We start from the raw sequence: 19,215 nt of genomic DNA, 5'->3' as shown, positions 1-19,215 counted from the left end.
AGAGAGCCCCTCTTCCTGCTGATGCAGATGTTCGGAAGTTGTTGCCATCATGAGGCCCCTTCCTCCATATCACACTTTCTTTGGCAAGGGCTGCACGTGCCTTTCCTCAGCCACCCCCCCCCCCCCCAGCCTTTAGCATCTCTTTGAAGTCTCCTACACTTAATAATGTTCATTACTAGAAGACAAAGAAGCGTTAGGAGCTCTATTTTAAGCCAGGATTTATGTCCCACATTAGGACTTAAAGGGGTCGGGAGCAGTAGTGTCATGAATCAAAGTGTGAAGAGCCAGTTGTCTTAACTCAGCACTACGTGGACTTGTTATTATTAAAAAATAATATTGGGTATCTTCCCTCTGCAGTATGAGCCTTACACTCAATCATAGGTGAGATTTCCTTTAAGCAGTTGAATTTCCAAAAGCCTTACACTGCACTTTCCCTAGAGAAGTGACTTAAATGAGATTTGTGAGGTTACTCAGATTAAATATTGCAGGCATCCAGTCAGCATCAGTCTGCTGAGGTAGTCACTCAGATTGAATGATCACATTGTTCTGCCCGTATCTCCTGAAATGCCAGTCTTCATTGCTCATCCACCTCTCCAAACAAAAACACAGACAAAGCAGATCTAGTCTACTTTCACATTTTGCTTGTTGTGAATGGACTGCAAAGATCAGGGTTGGTTGTGCTTTGACTAATTTTTCTGATAACTGGCTGCTGCTGGGGGAAGCACATTACAGGCAGCAGTTATTGTTTAATATCTGCTGCAAACAGGAGGTCAGTAGAGGAATGCACTGCCCTTCCCCCTTCTCAGGGAGCAGGGAAGCTCTATTGTGAACCACAAGCATGCTTTTATTCATAGAGTGTAATGTGGGGTGCCCTGGTAAACCACAGTCCAAATGACAGAGAAAGATAATCTGGAGACTGCACAGCCCAGCCTTGTGGTTCCTGCAGTCCATGAGCTGAAGTTTGCTCTCTTGTTGCTAACACAAAATCAAAATGTGTTTGTAGGCATGTGTATTAATCTTCTAGTTATTCTTGATATTGAAGTATTCTGGTTGGGATTTTGAAGATGCATGTTTAGAATTACGATATAAGCATGAACGTCAACCGTTTATCCTGAATACACTCGCTTATGAACACACATAGGGGTGAAACACCACATTGTTCCAGTTAATGTATTGCATTACCCTCCTGAACCCAAGGCTAGTTTTCAGTTCCTTTATTTCGAGGCTCGTGGTGTAGTCAATACCATATGGTGTCATTTTCAGGATAGGATCGGCCACTCAGAAGGGCCACGTTTCTAATGGGAGTGGTGCTATACATGTTAGGGTACATTTTATGACAAATATATATTGACTCAAGTTTGCATCCAGAGGGTTGGAGGGGTTCAAATAAAGCCACTGCCCACGCTATTAGAAAACATTTGTACATTTCCAAACATTTGAAAAACTGATCTGATATATAACATACAATCTGGCTTAAAGCTGCTTGCTCAAGTGGCCTATGATTACACAATAGAGGCAACTTCTACTTGTATTGTTGTGGTGTTTCAGTGTGGGGCGTCAAAGATGAAAACATAAATAGCATTTTATGATTCATCCACATTAGTGTGGCTATGGTCTAACACTACTTGTTTGTTACTGCTTTTACTCTATACTACTTTGGTAGTACTTTGATACTTTGTGTTTTACCACCAAAAAATGTCTCCAGACTGGACTGGCTGTTCTTTATAACTGCTTACTAACCGACACATTTTCGTTCATGGTGACAGCTCCACAGATATGATGTTGCAACCTTTCAAAAGAGGTGAAAGGGCTTTGCTCAAGAGTTGCTCTCTTGTTTGCTTCAGAAACTGACCCACTGTGAATCATCCCCTTGTGATGTTTGCTTTCCTGCCACACACACACACACACACTTTTGATGAAAGAATCATCTTACAACTGGTTTTGTGCCTGAATGCCTGTGCAAGTTCTACTAGGAAAGCCATAGCGTTCCCCTTCATGCATCTTTTGTCAGCAGAAGGAGCTGAAATGCTTGAGATGGCCATGAAGATGGAAAAATATGGATTACTTAACAGACCTCAGTCTCTGACAATTGTGACTGTGTTTCCTCAACTCCCTTTTGTTGGAGGTGATTTGTCTATTCATCACCATGTTGTGAAGGGATTACCTGTCACTACAGTCACAGTTAGCAGAAATGCTTGCTGCATGCTCTCTCTGGTTTAAATTTTTTAACTTGCATTCTTGAGGCAGTCTCCCTGCCAACACAACCAGGAAAATGCACAAGGGTGCGATTCATTTTATTAAATAGCATTAGCATAAGGTTAATCTGGCAATAGTCCAAGATGACTTTAGAAAAATGTCCAGCTGTGTCTTCACTATGGGCCAAAAAGGAATTCCTTTCTCTTGCAGCATGGCTGTCAGTTGCAAAACAGTTATTTATTTGTCCACTCCTCGTGGCTTTTTTGATTTCATTTTTTATTCTTTACAATTCCTTTGTTCAACCATCCATACAGTACTTGTGTAAATGTGACCCTTTATCAAAAAGACAAAGTTAATGTTCAAGGAAGTAAATCTACCTGCGCCTGGTTTTTGGCAATTATTCAGAGGACACAGAGTAATTAAGTTCAGCAGTGAACCTAGCCCACATTGTTACATTTTAATTCACAGTACAACAGGGAAGCTGAGTTTCCTGCCAGCAAGACTAATGCTTTCCATCTGTGTGTTGTTTAGGAGTTTAGGAGTGTGTATCCTAAATAGTGCCTAATAAGGCTCTGCTTCAGATCAGACTCAGTTTAACCCCACAGTGTAACGGATACAGAAGGATTGGACTCACTGTCATTGATAGAAACGAGTTTGGAATATAGGATACATGATACGACATGAGGCCTGATCACAACAGAATAAAACAGTATGGACAATAAAATATGCTTATAGGCCTAAAATGTTCAACATTCTGTATTCTGAGGTGCAGCATTTCATACATATCACACCTGTTTTATTCCTTTCAGTAAGTGGATGAAAACTTTCTTCTGTGCAGTCTGGTTTACTGCTCCTTCCTTGCTGGTTTACTGCTTGCTCTTCCTTCCTATTCCTGCCTCGCACCCTATTCCTGCGATAGTCCGTAGAGGGGGACAGGGTGACCAGGCAAGGGGTAAAAGGGGGTGGCTGGGCTTAATTTGCAAGGTCACCTTGTTTTGCATGGGGGAGGGGGACTGATGTTCTCAACAGTGAGGCTCCTTGGTTTTTTTGTCTCTATACAGTCGTCCGCAGTCTTTCCAGTGCTGTATTTCCCAAAAGCTTCTAATTTGTAGCATATTTGTTTCTCTGTATGATAGTTGACAACAACGTATTGTATATTATCTATAGGTGCAGATCCTACGAATCTCCTTGTCTGTCATGCAGTCAACACCAGCACCCCTCAGTAGCATAGACAGCATACAGTTGCAACAGACTGCACGTGGGACACACAAAAGAAACCCCAGTGCTTATAGGGAGGAGGGGTACAGAGTTACCATGGAAACAGACAGCCCTACCCCCGTAGCAGATGGTGGTGGTGAAGGTATCGGGGGCTGGGTGTAGTGATGGCGGGACCCAGAGATGATTATCTGTCTTGGGTTTTCTGTCCTAAAACAACAGCTTCTGTGTGTCTTTGTAAAACAGGTGGCTTACTCAGGGTTAGGGAGCATGTGTAAAATCCTTTTTTAATGTAAGAGGCAAGCTTTGTTCTGTGGGTTACAGGAAAATATAAGTTATCACTCAGATCAATTTAAAAGAATTTATAGATTTGCAACCATTTGTTTAATTGCATTTTAATGAGTTGTAGTTTGATTGCTTGCGAGGTCTGTGCCTTCGGTGTGTGTGAATGGGGTGAATGTGATATGTAGTGTGAAGTGCATTGAGTTGTCGGAAGATCAGAAAGGTATACAAGTACAGTCCATTTACCATTAAAATCATTGACTTTGTTTTTGTTTGAATTTAGCACAATGAAATTGTTGGCTCTAAAATTCACCGCTAGTACCAGTTCTTAGGTTCACAGTCTATAGCCAGGTTTCCTTTCGCAAAATAGTGCAAATTTTAACCAAATTTCCAGAAAGCAGCAAAAGAAAATGGTAATTAGTGCGCGTTTCCATCCACTTTAGGTGGAAAACCACGTGGAAAACATGATGGAAATTGAAAATGTGCATAAAAAGAGGTAGGTGTTGATACATTACTCATATGCCCATATGTAATTGAAAGAGATATTGGTTGATGTAATCATTTGTCTTTCCATAATGGCCATTAAGATATCCCTGCCTAGTGTAACTACACTGTAAGAGATGTGGGAAATCCAGTTATTGTTTTGTGCAAAAATTAATTCTTCTTCTAAAGTTCAGCCAAAGCTAATAGGAGGTTTGACAAAATTCCCTCTTTATGTTTCTCCAGACAGTTTTCCCTAGCTCCCTAGCATTTGAGGGATAGTAACACAAAGATGGAATTTCATACTAAAATACACAGTATCTTTGGAAGATTTTCACTTAATTTGGCTAACTCAGGCTGCTGAAGCCACATATCAGCTTTGCCAAATTTTTAAAATGCATTTTTACACAAAGCAAGGACTGTGGATTTTTCCTCCAACTGCATTCAGACCAGATTTAGCCCTGTGTGAAAAAACGCAGTCTCCTCATTCATTTCAATGAGGCCAGTCCAGTGGGGCAGCGGACCGCCACATGACGACATCTGGTAAGTCGCTGCAGTTGCCAGTCATCTTTGTAACGTAAACACCACATTTCTACAGTTTACCATGCGATCGTCGTAACCAACGATAAAAAATGTCCGTCAAGATAATTTTCCAGACTTAAAAAAAATGCTGTCTCAGAGTATTATCAGAATCAGAAATACTTTATTGATCCCTGAGGGGAAACTCTTTTGTTACAGCAGCTCACTATTACGTCAGTGCACACAGGAATAGAAGTACTAAGCAAAAAAATATAATACACTATAATACCGGTCAGAAAATAAATTAAGTACCAAGTGGGTATAAGTATAAAAAAAGTGTAAAGTACAAAGTGGATTTACCGGGTGATGATAGGTATGTATGGTATAACAATAACAATGTAATAATACAAGTAGTAAGTAATAGTGCATTAACTGTCAAGTTAAGTGTAGCCTATTAAGATTATAATGAGATGGTGGATATTGCTACAGTAGTAATATAAGTATCAATAAATAGGGAATTTTAAACTGAAAAGAATATATTGCACAGCAGTATTAACACAGAATGTTGCACAATTATGTAAAATATTGCAGTGATGTTAATGATCAATGTCCAGTTTAGTGACTTAGGGTCATACAGACTGACAATTAGAGGGAGGAGTTAAAGAGTTTGATGGCCACAGACAGGAATGACTTCCTGTGGCGCTCTGTGCTGCTTTTTGGGGGGATGAGTCTTCCACTGAAGGTACTCCTTTGTTTGACCAGCACGTCATGGAGTGGGTGGGAGACACTGTCCAAGATGGCATGTAGTTTGGCCAGCATCCTCTTCTCTGACACGCCGACAGAGAGTCCAGCTCCACCCCCACAATGTTAGTGTCCGCTACCCTCAGCCTGCTGCCCCAGCATGCAACAGCATACAGGATAGCACTGGCCACCACAGACTCATAAAACATCCTCAGCATTGTCCGGCAGATGTTGAAGGACTTCAGCCTCTTCAGGAAATAGAGGCGGCTCTGGCCCTTCCTGTAAACAGCTTGAGTGTTCTTAGCCCAGTCCAGTTTATTGTCCATGTGTACTCCCAGGTACTTGTAATCCTCTATGATGTCCACACTGTCCCCCTGGATGGAAACCGGGGCCACTGGTGCCTTGGACCTTCGTAGGTCTACAACCAGCTCCTTAGACTTAGTCGCATTGAGCTGCAGATGGTTCTGCACACACCATGAGACAAAGTTCCCCACCACAGCCGTGTACTCAGTCTCATCACCACAGCTGATACATCCCACCTCAGCAGAGTCATCAGAAAACTTCTGAAGGTGGCAGGACTCTGTGTGGGGGCTGAAGTCCGTGGTGTAGATGGTGAAGAGGAAGGGAGAGAGGACAGTCCCCTGAGGGGCCCCAGTGTTGCTGACCATGCTGTCCGACACACAGTGCTGCAGACGCACATGCTGTGGTCTGCCAGTCAGGTAGTCAACAATCCAGGACACGAGGGGGGCATCCACCTGCATCGCTGCCAGCTTCTCACCCAGCAGGGCTGGCCGGATGATGTTGAAAGCACTGGAGAAGTCAAAAAACATTTGGATTGCCCTCACCTCCTCCCTATTTCCATCGGTAAACAGCCACAACAATAGCATGTGAGAATTCACGTGGCAGACAATATGGGCGGAGTCCCACAGCTAACAGTTCAATGTCCGGGCTACAGATACTCTGCTTGATAGTAACGTGACCAGGGTTACACCATCTGTTGTTGACCAGGACAGCAAGCACGCCGCCTTTACGCTAACCGCTCCCGGTGTGATCCCTGTCGGCCCAGCACATCAAACTACAGTCACGGAACTCTGTCTGACTCCGGGCTAACGCCGTTAGCTTGTCCATTTTATTCGCCAGTGATCTCACGTTGCCCATTACAAGAGAAGGCAGACATGGCTTAAATCTCTTGTTCTTAAGTCTCTTTTGTCTGGACCCCTCTCTCTTCCCTCACTGCTTTGCTCCACCTCTGCATCATCGGTGTGTCCTCCTCCAGATCTCAGTGGGGACATTGGTTGTCCTGGGCGCCATGCCGCTCGGCTTCAGTGCGATCTGCAGTGGTGCCCTTACCGAGTAGCAGGAGAAGAAGTTCAACGGGGAAAAAAAGTACCAAAACATTTTAAATTATACTTTCACACAAATTACTCTAGTTTGGAAGAAAAAGGAAAGCTAAAAGTGGAAAAAGTAAGATGACGAGACGGAGCTACGGCATCAGGCAGCATGCACGTTGGCGCATGCGCACTCCACTCCATTATAAACTGCTGTACAGTGTTTTGCCATCTGATACTCCTTAAGACTCGTGGAACTGGACTTCCTGGGTCGTATTTTATGTCCCGCTGGTTAGCATAGTTAGCTGGGTTTGCCCCCACTTCAGCTGGGTTTCCTGGCCTGTTCTCCGAGTTGTTGTTCTTTCCTTTCCCCGACATGTCCAAAAGGTCCCCAGCAATCAAGTTTGAATGCATTATTCTGGCAGCTACTCTCCTCATGTCATCTCAGCTCAGCAGCGTATCGAAGTCCAATATCTCAACCCAACCCTATCCTTCCAAGTTCTCACAGGGGTGACTGAATGAGTTTTCATTTTCTTTAGCCTTCGGAGTTAAATCATTACAGTGTTACATCAATACAAATTACAACAGAGTTTCACCCAAAAGAGAAAAAAGACTTTGTGATTACTGAGGCCTCGGTGCTCCGCTGCCCAACTGCCCCTGCTGTTTACAACACATCTCCAGATAGCAGACTCCTTCCTTCCTTCCATTCCTTCCATTTGCACCCATAAAGATTCTTTGTGAAATGTTTTTACCTGAATTTAGGAAAATTAGTGGGAAAGACCGATGTATGAATGATTAATTAGCACTAAAACACTTTATTCACGTTGTTTTTCAGCTTTTTCTGACACCTCCAAGAGATTCATGAGAAACTATTATTACTAGTTTTGATAATTACATACAAAATTGTAGAAATTTGTAGAAAAGGTTTGTAGAAAAGGTTTCAGTCGTAGTCATCTGGACACTGTTTTCAGAATCAAGATGTTTCGGCTCCCATCCGGAAGAATGACTTCCAGATGGGAGCCGAAACATCTTGATTCTGAAAACAGTGTCCAGATGACTACGACTGAAACCTTTTCTACGATAGAACACTCCTGGACGAATGAGGGACTACACCGTCCTACATACAAAATTATTATCTGAAGTAATTGAGGGGACTAAATTGTGCTTCTAACACCAGGTATAACAAACTGTATGGGAGACTATACTCCCACACACTAACTTATCTCTGTGTGTGCATGTGGATAATCTCCCGTAACAGACTCCATGTGTAACTAAACTCCCCAGCTGCCCGCATCTGGTTTGGAAGTTTTGTAACTTTGTACTTACCCAAGCTTGCATCCCTCTTTCCATTTCCAGTGACACCCAATCTTGTGTCTTTTCAGAAAAACAGTCTGCCTATGTTTTATCTCTATACAGAGCGTTCTCTGTCTTCCTGAAATGTAATCTTATTAGAACTTGTTGGAGGATTAAGCATCAGACAAATGCCAAACTTTAAAAGTAATTGTCCTTAATTCAGACTATTAAGCCCCTCTGCCTTTTTGTCATAAACAGGCTATTCTGGTGATGTCAGCATGACTGCGCAAAAGGGTCATAAATGCGTAAAAGACTTGGCAGCCATATTGCAAAGTCTTTGAGTGAAGTTGGACAGAGAGGAATTATGGGCTGAGCAAAACTGCTAAGATCACCATTGATTCAGCATGTACAGCACCTCTCCTCTGGGTGACAGGAAAATGAAATGATCTATCAAAGCAGCAGTAAGAGACTGCAGAGGAAAAGATGATTTGTGTGTTTGGAGTCATGAGAATACAAAATGAAGGCTGAGCTTCAGTGTCTCTTTGTGGAATAACTATTCAGATTTAGTTCTTTAATTGTCTATGCCAGGGTCAGCTGTGAATCTTTTTATCCACCGATCATCTCACACATTCCTGGCCAACATATGTCACAAAATTGTGCACTGAACTTTCACTTTAAATTTTGTTTTTTTAAATTCATGTCCAAGTAATGACAAGATGTATGCCAAAACACGAGTTTGGGTGAGGAATGGTATGTCCTTACACTTGTGAGGGTAGCTTGGACATGGTTCTGCACATGTGTTTATTCCATCTGGCCCTGCCCTCTCATGTCTGAGTGGTGATGTCATGAAATGAGAGGTTTTCAGATCGCACAGCTTCTTGTTGCACCACAGTTTACGCACTGGGTCAAAGTTAGACTTTTGGCAGACTTCGGAATATGTTTATGTGTGGGCTAGATGGGACATATTACACATATATTCTATGAGGATATGAGTAGTTACTGAATCTACGTGTGCAGATTTGAATCCACGGGCTGTTTAGCTACAGTATACAGCAGCAGACTAGGGACTGAACTAAATAAAAGATTCACATTTAGGAATTTCTCAAATTTGAATACTAAATGGACTGTTACATTTCACAAATGCCAGAATGGGTCTGGTATTATAATCCCATTGTTCCTTCATACATTAAATTAGAGAACAGGATGCAAAGAAGCAAGCCTGTGCAAATGTACTCATCTCACTGAAAGTGAAATCCTGAGTCATAGAATAGAGACTAGAGTATGTGCGATTGAAAGCTCAAGAAAAAGCTAGTAAGTAGACCATGAGTTAAGATTATTTTGTCAAGCAGATACAGTTTGCAGATGAGATAAACAAAACAAAGTTCTTAGACATTTTGGGTAAAAATGACTTAACCTTTATGACCATTCAAGCAAGGACAATGTGACATTGGCTTTGAGATAAGGATGAGAAGTGTTTCTAGGGTTAGGGTTTCTTCACAGCATGTATAGCCTGTTGTGAGCCCATTGTGTGAAGGGTGACGTAAAAATGCTCCTAAAGACATCTGACTTTTAAACTCACCTCGCAGACATTTTATGACTGGAGGAAACTGCCCACAAACACATGGATCACCCTTTTTTTATTGCTCTTTTATTGCTGCTCAAATTGAACTGCCTCCTTTCAGCTTTTGTTCTGAACTTCAAGACACCCAGTGGGAAGTGAGAATAACACGTTATACCATCTAATGTATGGATGACGAGAAAGGTTTCGCAGCATCAACAGGACTGCTCAGTGCTCAGGGAACTGTTGTGCTTGTGTTCAGCCCTTCGATACAATTGTCAGCAGATTTAATTGACCAAGGACTACTTGATAGCAAACAACTGGATGATAAAGGAAACTGAGTTTTAATTTATTTCATACTGAAATAAACAGATTTAAGAAAGTACATTTGTCTGTAGGTATCTCCAGAACTTTTTCAACCTGTTTCTGTTTGACTTTCACAGTTTATTTTTGTTTGAAAGGATCATTTCAGTGTGATTGGAGATTTTGTTCATTTTACTGACACCTGGTGAGTGAGAGCCAGAAATGAGTGTTGTGAACATTTGAAAGATGTTAAGTCAGTGTTATATTCTAAAACGTCAACCAAATTTTGTCAGGTTCATGCTGGAGTAAGCAGTAATTCTGCTTTTACCATTTGGAGTGAAAATATTAGTCAGTTTCCACAATTTTGCTTGGTGTATTCTACTATAAGAAGCCAGTATTGGTTTTATTTTTTACACACAGGACACACTAGATACATTAGTTCTTAAGACTGATGGATGACCAGACGAAGAATTTTGTCACCACAAAAATGATGTTGTCGGAATGATGCTACTAATATAACATGTAACGTGCCATTGTTGGTGAATCGCAGCATAAAATAGTGGCAGTCAATCAGAAATTAATCTGACAAGTCAGCATTTTTATGAATGTGATTCATGTGGAATTTCCTCTTACATCAAAACACTGCACAATACGCTGGCGCGGTTATGTGAAAAGTTATTGTCTTATTGTGATTAATTTTTTGCAAGAAAATCTTGCCAATGCTCAACAATTGAACAAATTTAATTTGATGGTGTATGGAATAGAACACATATTTCTCTGCATGATCAGTATATCTCTTCTCTCTCATCGACATTATAAAAGAAAAGCTGTTCAATGATGATGATTGGTGACCTGTTATTTATTATTGATGAATGTAATAATACTCTGATACTGAAGAGCTTCACTGTAGTTTGAACTGTGATCACTTACAGAACAATTCTGAAATGTTCAGAATTGTTCTGTAAGTGAACAATTCTGAACAGCATTACAGAACACATTACAGTGTTCTGTAATGGTCTGTGTGACGTACACTTCTGGTCACCAACCAAGGGAGGGTCAGGTGGTTTGGCTGAAGGACCAAAACAAAACAGGAAAGACGTCAAAGAGATAAGACTGTCTAAGCAACATGAGCAAACCTTGAATCACCAGCTGACACAGTGGGTATTCATCCTTTTATCTGTCTGTGTAGTGAATTTTCAGATTAAAAAATGGGGGAATGGTCGTTTATAAAAACATAAAGATAGATTTATAGTAACAGCTGTGTCCTCCTGCAAAAGAATTTATGAACTCTCTGCTTCTTTTTTCGCAGTCAAGCAACAAAACAGCTGTGGGGTTTTAAGGTTTAAGACTCAGGCCTATTCAACCAATGAGCCATGAAAGAACCCGCAATGACTGTTCACTGCTTGACAAATAGTCTTCTCCAAGTACACTGAACTCCTCACTGTGGTGATGTTTAGTTTTCACATCCAGTCAGACAACGCTAACACTAAGACGGTATTCTTCTCTGTGAAATATAAATAGGTCAACTTGGAAATAGAATTCAGACAATGACGGGAGAAGAACTGAGAGAACAGATGTATGGTGTTCATATTGTGATTTAACTTATTCAATTAAACATGTACCCATGGGTTTCCCGTTTAAAAACAATTGAGGATGCACGCGCAGTATTTAGAAATAAAGCAACTTGCTGGAAATCAGTTAGAGAGAGTTAGAGATACATTTGTATGCAGCTCTCACAGTCTCATTTCCACTAACTTTTTTACCAACATGTCAGCTCTAGCTAGCTAACAAGACATTTCATTTCAGTGAGAAACAGCAGCTAGTCGCAGTAATATTAGCTCTAAATGTCCTGTGTGTGTTCTAAACCATCAACAGGCAGCACGGGTTAAAAGCACAGATAACGTAAGCATAAATAAACAGTAACGTTAGCACATAAATTATATATATATACTTGTGCCTGTTGCACAAGTTAAGAGCACAAAGCCCCCTCATTGTCTGTATTATATTAGTAATGCTAGCATGTATAAAAATCCACAAGAGACAGAGACAGATTGACACGTTTACCACCACAACATCAGGCACTTTTAGTTAGCACGATTAGCGACGACTCTTAGGGCAAATCATAGGAGGTGGAGGGCCTTTCTTCGCTGGACGCCTAACAAACAACTCCAAATTAAACAACAAATACACTGCTTGTATACGCCCTCTAGGACAACATAATTTGTCCGTGCCTTATCCGAAACCCTTACAAATCTCTGTTGAAAACTTAAAATAACAGTTTCTGTGCACAGGGCTGCACAATGAAACGAAACCTGAACGAACAAACAAACGAACGAAACTAGCTCCCCCCACGCTACACACACAGAACACATTTACACTTTATCTGACAACGCTATGCTATAGGTTTGGTTAGGTTATTACAACTTCTCATCTTGAGCTCTCATTCACTCTGGTTTGTTTTCTGCAACCTGTTTCTCACAATGACTTAACTGTCCCAACATGTGTGAACACATTGCCTTATCATTGAAAACTAGATGGCTTCAGTAATGTAACATGAAAACATTTCTCAAAAGTGTGATGCAGGACATCCCCAACTACTCTGTCAGGTGATCAGACATGATCTTTGCTGCCTTTGCAGCACACAGTTTGGTGCAGAAAGGATCGTTAGTTGCATAAGAAAAGCCTGAGGCTGATAAAAAGCAAGCTGTTTTTTGTTTCTGGGGTGAGGTGCTTACAATGTGTACATGCATGAGCCTCTTGAGTGTCTGTATGCATGAGTATGTGTGTGTGTCAGAGAGAAAGGCAGGGTTATTGTCTTCTGTTTGGCAGGGTCATACTCAATGCCCAAGTAAAGCTATTAGAGGGACAAAGATATGACTGTTATATGCAACAGCGCTGACAGCATTACCCTAACAATGAAGAGGTGACAATAAACTGACCACAGATGTCTCACCAACGGCGCCCTCTTACACAGGTATTCATTGCAAAGTCATGAAGCACATGAGTAATGCAAAAAAATGCTGTTGGTGAGTCACCAAATACTGATGTGGAGGGCAAAATATGGACATTTATTCACTGCATACATACTATATTAGATGTGTTTAATCTGTTGTCACTGCATATGCAGCCACTGTATAAATAGTCAATAGTATGTCACTGTAAGTCCTGCACATTTAGTACGTCTGGTGTGTAGCGTAACGCTCATTCTTCAAGAGGTCTGTCACAGTTTGCGCCTCAGTCCCTCTCTTCAGCCACATTCTTGCTTCCTCAAACACAATCATTGCCATTCTCGTCCTGTCCACCAGATGCCCTTTGACTTTTTCTCCTGTCCCAGTTATCTCACTCCCACATTCAGCCACTCCCTCCTGCCCTGCAATAACCTCTTTCCCCATCACCTGACTGCCCCATCCATCTACACACCTGTTTCCACTGGACCTCATCAGGCCTGCAGTTATTTGGCCTACTCCGCCCACTCGTCACCTGCAACTCATTCTCTCATCAGCTACTCACTATATATACTGGTTTGCTTGCTTTGTTCTTAGTCAGTCTGTCCCAGTTGCAATGTTGGTTCTTGTTTTTGGGGCCTGCCACCTACTTATGCCAGTAAGCTAATACTTTACTGAACTGTACCAGTTTGCCTGCACTATCTGTGTTTGGGTCCTTTCCCTGTTCCCTGCTTGCCAAACCGTGGCAAGGTCAATATCTAGTTTTAAGAAGGAGAGGGGGTTGAACTGGTTCCACTGGATAAAGAAGAATAAAGTTTCCAGGTCACTGAATGAATCTGGTTCTTTATCAGACTGACCTTTTCTTTCTTGTCTTTTTGTCCTCTGGCATATTGGACTGTTGCCCTGTGGGATTTATTTGCTGTGAATCTGTTATGTCCACGATGTAATCTCTGGGAAACAAAAGAGCCAACCACTTAGCTTACCTTGGTGCTCTGTCAATATCACAATCATTGTTGAACATAATGTACTTGACCACATGGCGTACAGAATATGTTCAGCTTACTGAGAATACAAACATTTCTTGTGACCTGTCAGATTGATGTGGCTTGTGCACTCAGTTCATTGACTTCCACATCGCCCCACCTAGTATGATCATCTTGAGCTGCGTGCAATTCCCTGATTGTGGTCCTGAGGGTGAATAATGCATTTTCAAACTCAACCTTCTCATCCTGAATAGCTTGCAGGCCAGACCTTTTTCAAACACTGACAATCCTCCCTTCACATTAAATCCAACCGTCTTGTTTTTGATAATTTGGGGAGGAGTACAACTGTTTTTCTGTCACTTGACACTTCAGGTATGCCTTTTCGATAACTGCTGAAGTAAGAGTGGAAACCCATTTTACCACTGTTCAGGATCCTGTTATCGGCTTGGTTTAATAAAGGCACAAGGCACAATCACATCATTCAACTCTTTACAAGGTTCAAATGGAGTTTCTAGGGCCACAGTACAAGACAAAACAAATGTGACTGGGACAGAGACACATTTTGAAATAGTTGTTGCAACGATAGAACTTATAAATGGCATCTTCACATTATGAGCTAATATTGCTTGATTTCTATCAACCCAGTGCTGTTCTGAGTTGTATCCTAACATTTGCATACCACTTACAACTATGTGTTAGTTTCACTAGTCAGTATTTTTAATATTAGCGATGGATTAAATGACTAAGTGCAATGTTAAAGCTTCTTTTTGTGCAATAGTTTTGTGACCCACACACTCCGCTCTCATCAAAGAGCCAGATATTTGGTGATGCAGACAGAGTGAATGTTGGACATTAAGGTGGCCAGAAGCAAGACTTCAAATGAACAGTAATGCTATGTTGCTAACACATTGGCCCAAGCAGTGTTTTACATCTTGATCTGCTGCCTGCAAAGGTCAAAAAGTCAATTAATGCAGCTTTAAGCATAATTACATATGTCAACATTCAATTCATAACCAAATAAACTGATTAGATTAAATTTAATACAAAACCACTCTGTATGCAAACATAAAAATATATCTGCTTTCTGAACAACTAAGATAAAGACACAACTTTTACAGTACAACTTTGTAATGCTGCAAGTGGCTTATTGGTCAATGTTAGCTTTGGACTGTTGGGTTTTCACTTAGGGTCACCTGACCTGGTTACTTTGTGAACAAAACCCACAATATAAAAGTGTACTTTTAGAGACAGTGCAACCAAAATCTCGAAGGGAGTTTACGTCTTGACAAAAAAGGTCATTTTGTCTCAGCCACTGAAACACACAGATTTCATTCTGTTTCAGGTAAAAAAAACACACCGCTAGTGTGTGGGTTGGCATAACATTTCCATGGCTCCTTTCTGCTCTGTGAGAGAACAGGCATGTTATTATAGCCTTGACATGAATGCTCAGAAATATCCTAAATGGTACAGCGGCTGACCTTCATTAAGACTTGGTTTTGGAATATATATGCTGTGGTTCGGGTTGTTAGGAATCATGCTGAGTGTAATATAAACCTGAAAATCCAACCCACAGCCTCTGGCTCTTAGACACGCCTTCCATTGAATGAAAAAGGGTTCGGATTCTAAAATAAAACCACCTGATGTCGTCATACAAATAAAAACACATCCTCAGTCCACACAGTTTGTCCTTTTGTTCCCCCAAAACTGACATGAGCACAGTACGACTATAGAGCCCACAGAGGACCAGTAAACTGATACCACAGAGTTGAGAAAAGAATGTAAAGTAATCTGAACTACTTAGCTGTATAATTTGCTGTACTTCTGCCTTACAACAGTCAAAAAATTGTTAAGGTTGTGCTAATTTTACTACCTTGTATACTGTTGGGTAGTTTAATCTACAGCAATGCATCATATTCTATAAGATCATCATATGTTTGTAGCATCGCTGTCCTGTGAGAACCACGTAGCTCTAAAAAAATCAATGTTTTCTGAGCTCAGAAAAACAGCCTGTTTTCAGCTTTGTGATGATGCATTTTGCAATAAATAGTTTATTTAGCTTAAGAAGTAGGAGAATTTTCTCAACCCGTAAAGGAACATTTCAGTTTATCAGAAACATTCAAATTCAAAATCCCCAAATTTGGAGATAAATGTTTTTCACTTAACAGGAAGGGTATGAAAAATTGTCATATGAAAAGTAACTAAAGCTGTCAGACAAATGAAGTGGAGTAAAAAGTACAATATTTCCCTCTGAGGTGTGGTGGAGTAGAAGTATAAAGTAGCATAAAATGGAAATACTCAAGTACCTCAAATTTGTGCATGTACCTACAGTAGTTACATTTTACCACTGTCTGATTCTGATTCATATATATATGTATATATAAGTATGCTTCCTTTATAAACCATACTATATAAACTTTGTTAATCTCCAATACTGTTTGAATGGATGGATGAGTAGAACACGATACCCAACTTGATCATCCTTATGGGATTCATTGTTTTTCAATGAGAACAATGCTGGAGCAGAGCAACATACATATTCCCTAAACTGGGCAGGGTCTGTTGTAGTACCACTGTTTTACCATATGAATTCCAAGAAATGTGAAAATAACTCATGTCCAACATGCTTTTCAAATCGCCCTTTACAATTGAAATAACTTCCTTTTATTTTAAGATAGATGCACATGCACTGCTCTTCGTAATAGGTATATTTCCAGGAAACAGGTTATGTAAGCTGATTATATTAGTAAGAGGATAGGTTTTTACAGAGAAAAACAAAACATACAACAGTTATACAACCATTGCACTGCACTCTAGGCAGGGTGGGCATCTGGTAAAGACAGTCTTCAGTTTCTTGCTGGTTCCTGGTCAATAAAAAAGAAGAGAAAGAGGGTGTGACTGACTTTTTGCACTACAGGGACATTAAAGAAAGTGCTTAAGTGTTTATACTTCCAAGGATCCAGAGATATTTTTTAGAAGCGTACTTTTGTTATAAAACGTCCAGAAGTTAATAAACTAGAAAACACATGTACTGTCAGATACAAATATGAGAAACTAAAGGAAAAAGACAGGAATCATTTTTGAGGAAGTTTGTCACTGATTGCAATACTGAATTTCCTAAAATACAGCTGATGGCCTGCATTAGAAAAGTTGTCACTGACACAATAATAAAGATCTTTACTGACAAGCAGGAGTGTACACTGGCTACTGTTTTTTCTTGTCCAGTTTAACACCCATTGAAAATAGACAGGACCTCTCAGTGGCGTGTCCACAACCTAATCTCCAGCCATCGAGCAGACAAAAACAAAAGCAAACAGAGCAGGCCGGGTAGATGGGCGATCCCATTTCTAACTGACAGTTCATAAGGCAGGGTGGTTTGTGCGCTGAACTTTCTTTTGTAATGTAAATGTCAACTGTTGTGTCACACTGTCAAGCGTTGAAATAGCAGGAAAGTCTGAAATAAGATATCTTGTGCGCACAAGATAAGAAATATTACCTTATGGGACTTTAGGGGCTCTGTAAGAAACGAAAGATTTTGGTGGACTGCTAAGGTGAAATAAGTGAAAGTTTACATAGCCTACTTCATGCAGCGGAACCCTACTACGCATGCTTAAACCCCATTGGCTCACTGAACTGGGGACTTCTCTCACATTGAGATAGTTCTTGGCTAAAGTGTCCAAAGTTGTTGAATGATAACAAATTAGTGTTTTTTTTTTAACTAATTTAAAATCATGAAGGGATTGAAATCTGAAGCAAGTGGTAAAAAAATATTCATTTATCCAGGAATATGGAAAGTAAACCCTAGGAACATGTTTCACTTTTTCAGAAAGACCAGTGAAAAAACAAACATTTGAGATGCCATTGAGCTATAGGGCTTTTGCTCCATAGTATGCTCAAGAAGACACAGTCTACTGGACCAATGACAAGGAACTGCAGGTTCATATGGTGATATAGTGTAGAGGGATGGAAACACACCAAGCCGCTACTGTTGACCCTGCTAGAGCACTCTTCATTAATATAATAGAATGTACTCAATGCCACTTTGTGACAAAGAATTCCTGGAAACATTAACTTAGTATTAGATGGAACTAAGAGAGGACTTGTCTGCTACTGTGCCTTGCAGTCATGGGTCAAGGTCTTGCAGAAGTAATTCATTTCCACAGAGCTATGTACAGTATACATAGAAGAAATACCATCCTCACACAGTGGAGTTTATGTCATAGTTTGAGGTTTTGTCCTGTTTCCCATTTTTTATTTTGTAGTATTCTCCTCCCGTTTTGTGTCATGTGGTTTTACTTCCTGTCTTTGTTTTCTTTCCCTCCAGTTTTGATTGTTGGCCCCTCCTTGATTGTTTGCATCTGTGTCTTGTTGGCTCACCTACCTTAGTGTATTCAGTCCAGGTCTTTTCCTTTGTTCGTTGTCGGGTCGTTGTTCCTGTCATGTGCATTTTTGTTATACTTTGTTGAGCATCCTGGCATTTCTTACTTTTTGTATTTGTATTTGAGTTTTTTGTATTTGATTCCTTGTTCCTTGCCTTTACTATAGACTTGTGTACCTTTTGCCTGCTCCCGTTTGGACTTTGCAGTTTATAAAATAAATGGTTGCTACCTCATCCACATATCGCTTCCTTGTCTTCTACATTTGGATCCTTAAACTTTGCATTAAATGATAGTTTATTACTTAAAGTCTAACCATTTTGTCACCATGTTACTTGTTGTCCTCCAGAAGATTAATTTGCTTGATTAACTGTGCTGAGTAATTTTATGAAAAAGGTTTAACTGTTTTCTTGGTTCTCTCATTTGACAACTTTTCAAATACTGTATGTATTATTGGTTCATTAGAGCACGTGTAATGGCTGTGGGACAAAGAATGGCATTTGACCTCTGCCCAATCTTTGAAGGCTACAATGTGCTGATTAGAGCAGCCTGTGGTCCAACATATGGAAAAAGACAACAGTCTTTAAATGGACATGGCAGGGTTATATTAGGAAACATTTCCTTTTAGTTAGCACTGAGAGCAGGTAGAAGGGTGGTGTAGGGGCACCAGGATTCACCAGTGAGGGAGCCTTGTGGTGGTGGTGCTGTCTGAACATCTGTGGTGGGAGGTGCCTAGTTGATAACCCGGATGACATTCCTGCTCTCTTATCCAGCTTTCCTTTGATATGGACTTTTTTTCAAGTTAGAGTCCACCCTATACATTCAAGATCAAAACCTTGATATACCTGAGTGGCTGCAGGTTATTTTTTTTTTTTTAAAGACACTTTTGGAGATTTACCATTGGGTTTATTTTATTGTTTGGAGTAATTTTCTAATTTTTATGAATAACAAATACAGAGACATTTCTGATGCACACTTTTTCAAATATTATGACTTAAA

Source organism: Siniperca chuatsi, linkage group LG12, assembly GCF_020085105.1.
Source record: "Siniperca chuatsi isolate FFG_IHB_CAS linkage group LG12, ASM2008510v1, whole genome shotgun sequence".
In the NCBI taxonomy this organism is placed as follows: Eukaryota; Metazoa; Chordata; class Actinopteri; order Centrarchiformes; family Sinipercidae; genus Siniperca; species Siniperca chuatsi.
This window is presented reverse-complemented; position numbering follows the sequence as displayed.